The sequence below is a fragment of the Chionomys nivalis genome, chromosome 14, assembly GCF_950005125.1.
Source record: "Chionomys nivalis chromosome 14, mChiNiv1.1, whole genome shotgun sequence".
In the NCBI taxonomy this organism is placed as follows: domain Eukaryota; kingdom Metazoa; phylum Chordata; class Mammalia; order Rodentia; family Cricetidae; genus Chionomys; species Chionomys nivalis.
The window spans coordinates 408316-420361 of record NC_080099.1 but is presented as its reverse complement, the minus strand read 5'-3'; the positions used below and the strand labels follow the sequence as shown (position 1 = coordinate 420361).

General features: G+C 35.7%; 1 non-coding gene across 1 annotated transcript; it reads right to left on the bottom strand.

The window, feature by feature from the left end:
- Positions 1-245: 245 nt before the first annotated feature.
- Positions 246-369, bottom strand: LOC130887124 (U6atac minor spliceosomal RNA). Its single transcript, XR_009058349.1, has one exon. It is a non-coding gene; the product is annotated as a U6atac minor spliceosomal RNA (small nuclear RNA).
- Between the last annotated feature and the right edge of the window lie 11677 nt (positions 370-12046).

Below are 12046 nucleotides of genomic sequence, written 5' to 3'. Positions count from 1 at the left end.
TGACGGGAAATTGCTTGCCTATCTATCAATATTTGATCTTGCCATCTTTTTTTTATTTGTTTGTTTGTTTGTTTTGGTTGTTTTTGTTTTTCAAGACAGGGTTTCTCTGCATAACAGTCCTAACAGTTCTGGCAGTACTAAAACTAATTTTGTAGACCAGCCTGGCCTAGAACTCACAGAGAACTACCTGCCTCTGCCTCCTGAGTGTTGCGATTAAAGGTCTGTGACACCACTACCTGGTCAACTAAAAACAGTGGTTGAATGTCACGAAGTAGTTGACAATGCCTTAACCTTATGTGTGTTTTTAGCCCAAGGGCCTCTTCCATCCTTGTCAAGGGGAGTGCTAACCTCTGTCTTTTAATACAATACTGATTTCATCATCTTAAGTGTCTTATATAATGATATATATATGTATAATATATACATATATAGACATTTTTTTAAAAAAAAATGAGTTATTTTATCCTAATAAGTTATACCATAGAATAGATATCTGCATTTATTTTAGCTTAAATGCTGGTTTTACAAACTTGAAAGAAATAAGATTCACTGATAAAATACAAATTTATTAAAAGAATGCAAAACAAGAAACTTCAGGTGGTATCTCTTAAATTCTATGGAAAGTCAAAAGAAAAAAATGAAAGACTAAAATCTAAAATATCTAGAAATATTTAAGCACCCATTAAACAATTGTAAAAAATTCAAGGACTAGTCACATTAAAAAGAAAAAGAACTGTAAGTTGGTTATCCTTTGCTTTATGTTTATATGCATTTATAAATGAGTACATACCATGTTTGTCTTTCTCGTTCCGGGTTATCTCACTCAAGATGTTTTTTTTAATATTTCCCAGTTTTATCCATTTGACAGCAAATTTGAAGATGTCATTTTTTTTAACCACTGAGTGGTACTCCATTGTGTAAATGTACTACATTTTTTTATATTCATTTTTCAGTTGAGGGGCATCTAGGTTGTTTCCAGGTTCTGGCTATTACAAAAAATGCTGCTATGAGCATAGTTGACCAAATGTCCTTGTGGTATGTGTCTGCATCCTTTGGGTATAAGGATACCCAACACATCTACCCACTAAAGAAATTTTGAAAATCTGAAACTATGTCACTAGCTCACGCCTAGATACTGGTAATGACTATGAGACAATCTCTGTTTCTACCTTTGTGGACTGAGCTGTATGTGCTAATTTTTCTTACTTCATTCAATTTTGCTGTTTGTAGGTGTAATTGGTGATTAATGCATGCTTTTAAACTAGAAAAAATTGAGACTTTTAAAAATTGTTTTACTTCAAAATAACTAATTTATAGCTATATATGCAAGATATACATGTTGTAGGAGGCTGCTTGTTCATTCCCCAATTGCCTGGCTGCTCAGACCCGAAATAATCACACAGAAACTAAATTGTGAAATACTGTTTGGGCAACAGATTAAGCATATTTCTGGCTAACTCTTACATCTTAACCCATCTCTATTAATATGTGCATCACCACCTACAAACAACAAAATTCTATGACCATAAACAGTATATTCTTATTTTTATTAAAAACAACCTGACTTTTTGATATTTGTTTCTAAGGAACTGAAAATACAGCTATTAATATTAAATTAAACAATAAGTAACAAATATAATTTAGTCTTGAAGGAGTATTTTCTGCCTCCAGAGAACAAGCAACTGTTCAGCTAAAGCATTAACTGTTATCACAATTGTGGATGATATCCCAAGTTCTTTTGTCATTTCTCAGACCTCCATGGGGTAAAAAAAAAGTGCACTAAGTGACTCATGCCCATTGGGAAATGCATTACTCCTACACAGTTTTTCTTAAGCCAGACAAACTCACTAAATAATGCTTTTTTTTTAATTTAAAAAGTCTCCAGTATTCCCTAGGCTTGCACTCAGAGAAATGTAATTGCACGATGTTACAAATGGTTCAGAGAAAATGCTTTTTGGTGGTGTTTTTAATTCTTAACTTCATAGGATAAATCAGGTTTGGACAAGTTTTATGCACTTCTGGTATATGAAAATGGTTCTGCACAGAGTAAATTCTCTTGAAAAATATAGCTATTTCCTTCACTCATACATCTGCAGGAATAAATAATTTAGATAAAATAAATAAAGTAGTCTACTGAGTTTTACAGTTCCAATTTCTGAACCATTTTCATTTTTATTTGTTTGAGATAGGCAGAATAATATAGAAGAAAATAAAGGAGTGGTAAGACCAGCAAATAATAGTAATAACATATGAAGTATTTATAAAATTAATAGGAAGAAAACCAGAATCCAAGATAAGGACACACAGAAACGAAAAAAAGCAGGAAAGTGAGAATACAATGATTTAAAAATGTAAAACATATAACTATATTCATTAAGAAGCAGAACACATGCCCACACTTCTCAATAATGATGAAAATTTCTCTAACGTTTTTGATGGATAATATACCAACACCTAAAATTTTTATTTGTAGTTGTATTTTTTACTCTTTGGAGGCCTGTCACCCAGTTCCCAAATAAATACACAGAGACTTATTCTTACTTATGAAGGCCCAACCTTAACTTGACTTGTTTCTAGCCAGCTTTTCTTAACTTATCCCATCTGCCTTTTACCTCTGGGCTTTTGTCTTTCTTTATTCTATATTGGTCATTTGGATCTTTATTAGACCAATCAGGTGTTTTAGGCATTCAAAATAACAGCTTTACAAAGTTAAACAAAAACAACATAAGAAATGCAACACATCTTTCCATCATTAAACAAATATTCCACTGCATAAAATAATGTAACACATCTTTAACTAATATGCCACAACATTTATAATATCTTTTTTTTACTATATCCTGACAAGAAAGCTATTGTGATAAAAACTCACATCATATATAGAAACTTTACTTTAAAAGGTTTACTCATATTAATTGTAATAATACTAGAAATAATTCATTTATTAAGTTTTGTTTGTTGAATAAGTAAATATTATTTGAAATATTATGAGGCTTCAAAGTATATGAGAAGAATTTGGTGGCACAAGGCATTTACTTTTTAGTTAACTAACTACCCCATCTCTGAAAATTCATGAATAATATCAACTTTCCTACAGACTGACCTGCAATCTGAGCGATGCTAAATGAAAGAAAGGCAGAAACCTACAACTAACCGACGGATTGAAAACAATGATTAGTGGGGATTTGTGTTGTCCCATAACCACAAACATCTTGACATAATGAATTAATTGCCTGTAATATTTCTGGATTTTAACCTAAATGACTAGAATTTGTTCAAGGCACTAATATGGAAAAAAATGTCCGTGCAACTTGTTTAACCAGTCATTCTAAAATGTGAGTCGTATTTTTAATTAATACATGGGATTTGGAATAAAGTAATTTGTATTTTACTTTGCAATTAATCTTCAATTGTTAAACACTTCAAGAGAGAAAGCACCAATATATTTTTGGCCGAGTGAGTAAATAATATCAATGGATCCAGAACATGGTACTAAATAATACTAGACCTGAAAAGAGTTGTTTCAGAAAAAATCTTGAGGGATTTTTTTTTTAATTTCCACCTCCTCCCATCCTCCCATTTCCCTCCCACTCCCCCCATTCTTCCTCCCCCTCACTTTCCAGTCCTAAGGAAAGTCAGGGTGCCCTGCCTTGTGGGAAGTCGAAGGCCCCCCTCCTCCAGGTCTAGGAAGGTGTGCATCCGAACAGATTAGGCTCCCAAAAAGCCAGTACATGCAGTAGAATCAAAATCCAGTGTCATTATCATTATCAGGTGTCCATAGATAAATAAATTTATGTCTGAGTCTTCAGTTTGATTCCATTTATCAATCTATATTTGTATCAATACTATACCATTTTTATTACTATAGCTCTGCATTATAACTAGAAATTGAGAATAGTGAGGCCTCCAGCAGTTCTTTAATTGTTCATGGTTGTTTGAACTGTATTGAGATTTTGTTTTTCCATATGAAGTTGAGAATTGTCCTTTAAAGGTCTGTGAAAAATTGTTGAAATTTGATGGGAATTGCTTTGAATCTGTAGATTGCTTTTGACCACTTCTACTATGTTAAGCCTACCAATCCGTGAGTATGGGAGATCTTTTCACATTCTGATATCTTCTTCAATTCCTTTCCTAAAACACTTAACATTTACCGTACATATTTTTCACTTGCTTGGTTAGAGTTTCCCCAAGATATTTGAGGCTGTTGTAAAAGGTGTTGTTTCCTTGATTTCTTTCTCAGTTCATTTGACATTGTATATATGATGGTTTTTTTTTTAATTAAATCTGTAAGTTTATCTCGTATCCAATTACTTTGCTGAAAGTGTTTATCAGCTGTAATTCTTCTGTGTGGAATTTTTCCTGTAATTCATATCTACTATTATATCATTTGCTAATAAAGATACTTTGACTTTTTCCTTTTCAGTTTGTATCCACTTGATTTCTCTCAGTTGTCTTATTGCTCTAGCTAAAATTCCATGTTCTAAACTGTATAGGTATAGAAACAGTAGACAGCCTGTTCTTATTCTTTATTTTAGTGAAATTTCATTGATTTTTCTCTCTATTAAATTTGATGTTGGTTATAGGCTCAGTGTAAATTGTCTTTATTATTCTTGTATCACTAAACTTTTCTGGATTTTCATCATGAATGATATTGGAGTTTTTCAAAGGCCTTTTCTTTATCTACTGAAATGATCAAGTGTTCTTTTCCTTTCAGTTTGTTTATAAGCTGAATTACATTTATTGATTTTTGAACCATCCCTGCATCTCTAGGGTGAAGCATACATGAGCATGGTGTATGACCTTTTTATGTATTCTTGGATTTGGTTTGCAAGTATTTTATTTAGTACTTTTGGGTCTGCATCCATAAGGAAATTGGTCTGAAATTCTCTTTCTTTGTTGGGTATTTATGTGGTTTTGTTATCAGGATAATTACAGCCTTAAGAAATGAATTAGACAATATTATTTCTATTTCTATTGTCTGGAATAATTTAAAGAGTAGTGACATTAAGTGTGATAGAACTCTGTGATAAAATCATCTAGTCCTAGTTTTTTGTTTTTTGTTTGGTTGCTTTTGTTGTTAGGAGACTATTAATGACTGCTTCTATTTTACATGGGATTTTAAGTCTACCTAGTTGTTTATTTGAACTTGATTTAATTTTGGTAAGTAGTAACCATTTTCAGATCTTGAGCAGTTTTGTTCATATCCTTCTACTGTCAGTTTGTTTGTTCTTTAATGTTTCCTTGAGTGATTTATTAATTTTCTAAGAATCTCTGTCATCTTCATATGGACTGTTTTAATGTTTTTTCCCTAGGTCTTAAAATATGTTGAGATATTCAGGGCCTACTTGTGTGATGGGGTTTCTGGGCTTCAATGAAGACATATTTCCCTAGCTCTTTTGATTGTGTTTTTACAATGGCATCTTGACATCTGTAACTGGGATGATTATAGGTCTAGGTGCAGATATCTCATTTTGTATCTGTTGGGTGGGTGTTTTGTTTCTTGTTTCTGCTTTCTCCCTGGATTTTAGGAAAATGTGAGGGTTGTGTGTTGTCTAGTATGAGATTTTTTTCCAGATGTTTTTCTCTGAGCAGCTAAGTTGGTGCCTCCCAGGGCATACCTGCTGGTATTGCAGGCTTGTATAATGGGATGAGTTGGAGGAAGAAAGGTTGGAGGAGGAAATCTTGTGATCAATTCATGATGGGGTCAGAGAGGAAAGGGAAAACACGGCAGGTACTGTGCTGCAGAGAAGGTAGGGGTATTAGATCAGGATAAGCAGAAAGAGATGTAAAGGCCAGAAGTCACCCTACCTGCTTTCCAGGCAGGAGTGGCCATTGAGTTAGCAGGAGGTTTGGGGACTAGGACAAATCAAGAAGTGTCAAAGGAAGATTGGAAGGGAAATATCTGTAGGAGCCACAGGAAATAAGGGAGAGGGCAGAGAAGGCTGTCACAGGTGTTTTGCTTCAGAGGTGTAGATAAGACTGTGGGATTGGATGTAGAAAATTAAAAGAGTGGTAAAGATCTGAAGTAAGACTTCTTGGTTACAATTTTTAAAGTTTTTAAATACAAATTTTATTAATTCTGTATTATAAATAAAACCAAAGGGCAAGTCTTGTGTGGAATGATTGTTATTTCTGGTAAGAAAATAACTTCTCATACATCCATTTTAAAATTTGCCAAACAGTTTTTGCTATTATTTCTATGTGGCATAAGGCAAATAATTAATTAAGTGGCTTTAGGTAGCATTACTTTGTAGTACAGGCTCAGTGAGGTAATTATTTGCCCGAATACTTCTGATTTATTCATCCATCTCACCTTGACATAGCATTCTCCTCACATTCCCCTGATCCTTCTAGACTTTAGCAAGGACAGTACCTTCTTCAGCAGTTATTGTCAAACTGCCTGGAAAAAAATGGGGTCCAGAACTTAAAGCATGAATGCAGAAGATTAGGAAATACAGTTTATTTGTGATACTTGTTTAAATAAAAACTTAAGATATAGGACACATTGTTGAAAATATTTTAAATAAAATTACTTCTAAAAAGATATTCCCTACACTATGCATAAACACACACACACACACAAAGAATTATAAAGCTGAAATAACCTGCATTTTTCACAAAGTTTATTGCAATGTATTTGGAGAACAAAAGAATTGATTTTTTTCTCTAGCATATACTGTAGCATTTACTGTACATACTTCTGGAGGCATTGCAGTCCTAGACTTAAAACTTTACTGCAGAGCTACAGTACTGAAAACAGTCTGGTATTGGCATAAAAACAGACAGGAGGGCCAATGGAACCAAATTGAAGACCCGGATATTAATTCACACACATTTGAACACCTTGTTTTTGACAAAGAAACAAAAAATATAAAATGCAAAAAGAAAGCATATTTAACAAATGGTGATGGCATAACTGGATATCAACATGTAGAAGAATGAAAATAGATCCATATGTATCACCATGCACAAAACTCAAGTCCAAATGGATTAAAGACCTCAACATGAATCCAACCACAATTTAACCTCATAGAAGAGAAAGTGGGAAATACACTTGAATGCATTGGCAAGAAGATCACTTCCTAAATATACCAGTAGCACAGACACTGAGAGAAACAATAATAAATGGGACCTCCTGAAGATGAAAAGCTTTTGTAAATCAAAGGACATGGTCAAGAAGACAAAATGACAATAGAATGAGAAAAAAATCTTCACCAACCCCAAATCAGACATAGGTCTGATCTCCAAATATACAAATAACTCAGGAAATTAGTCATCAAAAGTACAAATAATCCAATAAAATAATTAGAGTACAGACCTAAACAGAGAATTCTCAACAGAGGAATCTAACATGGCTGAATGACACTTAAGAAAATGCTCAACATCCTTAGTCACCAGAGAAATGTAAATCAAAACAACTCTGAGATTCCATCTTACAACTGTAATAATGATCAAGATTAAAAACACTGATGACAACTTATGTTGGAGAGGTGGTAGGGTAAAGGGAACACTTCTGCATTGCTGATGGGAATGCAAGCTGCTACAGCCCCTTTGGATATCAGTATGGTGATGTCTCAAAAAATTAAGAAGCAACTATCCTCAAGACCTAGCAATACCACTTTGGAGTATATATTCAAAGGATGCTCAATTGTGCCACAAGGATATGTGCTCAATCATATTCATAGAAGCATTGTTTGTCATAGCCAGAACCTGGAAAGAACCTAACTGCTCCTTGACTGAAGAATGGATAAGGAAAATGTGGTACATTTACACAATGGAGTACTACGCGGCAGAAAAAAAAATAACATCTTGAATTTTGCAGGCAAATGGATGGACCTAGGAAACATCATATTGAATGAGGTAATGCAGACCCAGAAAGACAATTATCATATGTACTCAATCATAAGTGGTTTTTAAACCAAAGAAAACCAGCATAGAAATCAAAATCCCAGAGAACCCAGGAAACAATGAGGACCCTAAGAAAGGCATACATGGATCTAATCTACATGGGAAATAGAAAATGATGTCCTGAGTAAATTGGGAGCATGGGGACCATGGGAAAGGGTAAAGGGAGGGGAGAGGCAGGGAGGGGAGCAAAGAAAAGTGTAAAGCTCAATGAAATCAATAAAAATGAATTAATTAAATAATTACATATGTGTTTAAAATACCTATATTTTTAGGTTCCAAATTAAATACCTATCCATTCTAAATTCATAAAATGGTGTCACAGTACACTAAACAAGTATAAAACACGCTGTCTTTATATATAGCTTTGTCTTCCTCAGCCTGTAAAGTCTATTAGATATCTATAAAGTAATATAATCTTTTTTTTTTTTTTTTTTTTTTTTGGTTTTTCGAGACAGGGTTTCTCTGTGGTTTTGGAGCCTGTCCTGGAACTAACTCTTATAGACCAGGCTGGTCTCAAACTCACAGAGATCTGCCTGCCTCTGCCTCCCGAGTGCTGGGATTAAAGGCGTGCGCCACCACCGCCCGGCTAAAGTAATATAATCTTAAAATGATAAAAAGGAAAGTGACTGTGAAATTTGAGTGTGATTTAAAAATCATTCTTTAACAACATTGACTTTCTAGTCACTGCATTAAGATAAAGTTACTCTCACTAGATTAAAAAGAAAAAAAGAAAAACTATAAAATGGAGAATTAAATCCAAATCAGTTAAAAGGAAAGAAATAATTTTACTAGCTACAAATATATTGATGCTTTCTCTTCTCTGTTTTCTGTAATTTACAGGAATAGAGAGGCTGCCAAATGCTATAGAGATTTAAATACCATTAAATTAAGCCTAATAAAATGATAGAAAAACAGGAATGGATTGGCACAACAGAGATATATAAAATGAAATATCTCTCAATTATGTCAACAAGCATATTAAATCTAAATATGTGGATTAAAAAGAAATAAAATCCAGCAAGTGGAAAGAGAACACTCAGCTATATCAGAAGCCAACAGTCATTTTAGTAAAAGACCAAAATTTCAAGGGAATAGTCTACTGTGTAATGAACCAAATTAATGTCATTTATTTAAACTCAGTATCTAAATTTGGAAAGTTTAATAAGACCATAAGACTTGGCAATGGAAAGTGTCTCAGCAATTTATTTCAAACTCTTCTTTAAAAAAATATAAAAATTTGATATAATGGGAAGAATATTTCTGGATACAAATAAGTTAAATATAAGCTATTGTTCCATAACCAGAATGCAAAAATAGTTCATTTTGATTGGTGACTTGATTGGAATTAAAATGGTGATGGGAAAAATTATTTCAGCATGCCTGTGAAAGAACTCCTAAATTAGGTTTAATATTGTGGGATGATCCACCTTAAATGTAGATAGAAACATCCCCTGAATTGAGGTCCTAAACATTATAAAAAGATTAAAAAAAAAGTCCTGAGCCTCAGCATTCAAGTCTATCTGCTTTGTGATTTTGCATACAAAATCACAGCCTTTCCCTCCTGTTATTATGATTTTCCCACCATGGTGGCCTGTTCTGCCAATCTGTGAGCAAAACAATCTTTTTATTCTTAAGTATCCATTGTTTTTTTTCTCATTTTTTTTATTCTTTTTTAATTAAAATTTCCAACTGCTCCCCGTTTCCCATTTCCCTCCCCCTCCTCCCACATATTGCCCCTCCCCCACTCCTCTTCTCCTCCCCCCAGTCCATTCCTCCTCCCTCTCGATACTGAAGAGCAGTCCAAATTCCCTGCCCTACAGGAAGACCAAGGTCCTCCCACTTCTATCTAGGTCCAGGAAGGTGAGCCTCCAAACAGGCTAAGCTCCCACAAAGCCAGTTCATGTATTAGGATCGAAACCTAGTGCCATTGTCCTTGGCTTCTCATCAGCCTTCATTGTCCGCCATGTTCAGAGAGTCCAGTTTCAACCCATGCTTATTCAGTCCCAGTCCAGCTGGCCTTGGAGAGCTCCCAATAGATCAGTTCCACTGTCACAGTGGGTGGGTGCACGCCTCGTGGTCCTGATTTCCTTACTCATGTTCTCCCTCCTTCTGCTCCTCATTTGGACCTTAAGAGCTCAGACCGTTGCTCCAAATTGGGTCTCTGTCTCTCTCTCTCGATCCATCGCCAGATGAAGGTTCCCGTGCCATTCTCCTTGGCCTCTCGTCAGCTCTCATTGTCCGCCACATTCAGAGAGTCCGGTTTTATCCCATGTTTTTTCAGTAGCAGTCCAGCTGGCCTTGGTGAGCTCCCAATAGATCTGCCCCACTGTCTCAGTGGTTGGGTGCACCCCTCATGGTCCTGACTTCCTTGTTCATGTTCTCTCTCCTTCTGCTCCTCATTATAACCTTGGGAGCTCAGTCCGGTGCTCCAGTGTGGGTCTCTGTCTCTATCTCCATCCATCTCTAGATGAAGGTTCTATGGTGATATGCAAGATATTCATCAGTATGATTATAGGATAGGTTCATTTCAGGTTCCCTATCCTCAGGTGCCCCAATGAACTAACTGGGGACATTGCCCTGGGCATCTGGTAGCCATTCCAAGTTCAAGTCTCTTGCCAACCCTTAGGTGGCTCCCTTAACTAAGGTATGAGTTTCCCTGCTCCCCTATCCAAACTTCCTTTATCCCCAATCACCCCGATTCCCCCAGTTCCCCTCATCCTCTCCTTCACACTTTTCTCTCCCCATCACCCCTCATCCCCATCCCACCCCACCACCAAGATTCCAATTTTTTGCCCAGCAATCTTGTCTATTTCCCATAGCTGGGAGGATATCTATATGTTTTTCCTTGGGTTTACCCTCTTGTTTAGCTTCTTTAGGATCACAAATTATAGACTCAGTGGCCCCTATCCATGGCTAGAAACCAATTATGAGTGAGTATATCCCATGATCTTCTTTTTGGGTCTGGGTTACCTCACTCAGGATCGTATTTTCTATTTCCATCCATTTGCATGCAAAATTCGAGAAGTCATTGTTTTTTACCGCAGAGTAGTACTCTAATGTGTATATATTCCACACTTTCTTCATCCATTCTTACATTGAAGGGCATCTAGGTTGCTTCCAGGTTCTGGCTATTACAAATAATGCTGCTATGAACGTAGTTGGAAAAATGCTTTTGTCATATGATAGGGCATCTCTTGGGTATATTCCCAAGAGTGCTATTGCTGGGTCCAGGAGTAGGTTGATCCCAATTTTTCTGAGAAACCGCCACACTGATTTCCAAAGTGGTTGCACAAGTTTGCAGTCCCACCAGCAATGGATGAGGGTACCCCTTTCTCCACAACCTCTCCAGCAAAGGCTTGGTGTTTTTGATTTTAGCCATTCTGACAGGTGTAAGATGATATCTCAAAGTTGTTTTGATTTGCATTTCTCTGATCGCTAAGGAGGTTGAGCATGACCTTAAGTATCTTTTGGCCATTTGAACTTCATCTGTTGAGAATTCTCTGTTCAGTTCAGTGCCCCATTTTTTAATTGGGTTAATTATCCTTTTAAAGTCTAGTTTCTTGAGTTCTTTATATATTTTGGAGATCAGACCTTTGTCTGTTGCGGGGTTGGTGAAGATCTTCTCCCAGTCAGTAGGCTGCCTTTTTGTCTTAATGACAGTGTCCTTTGCTTTACAGAAGCTTCTCAGTTTCAGGAGGTCCCATTTATTCAATGTTGCCCTTAATGTCTGTGCTGCTGGGGTTATACATAGGAATCGATCTCCTGTGCCCATATGTTGTAGGGTACTTCCCATTTTCTCTTCTATCAGGTTCAGTGTGTTCAGATTGATATTGAGGTCTTTGATCCATTTGGACTTGATTTTTGTGCATGGTGATAGATATGGGTCTATTTTCATTCTTCTACAGGTTGACATCCAATTGTGCCAGCACCATTTGTTGAAGATGCTTTCTTTCTTCCATTGTATACTTTTAGCTCCTTTATCGAAAATCAGTTGTTCATAGGTTTGTGGGTTAAAATCCTGGTCTTCTATACGATTCCATTGGTCGACTTCTCTGTTTTTATGCCAGTACCACGCTGTTTTTATTACTGTAGCTCTGTAATAGGATTTGAAGTCAGGGATGGTAATGCCTCCAGAAGT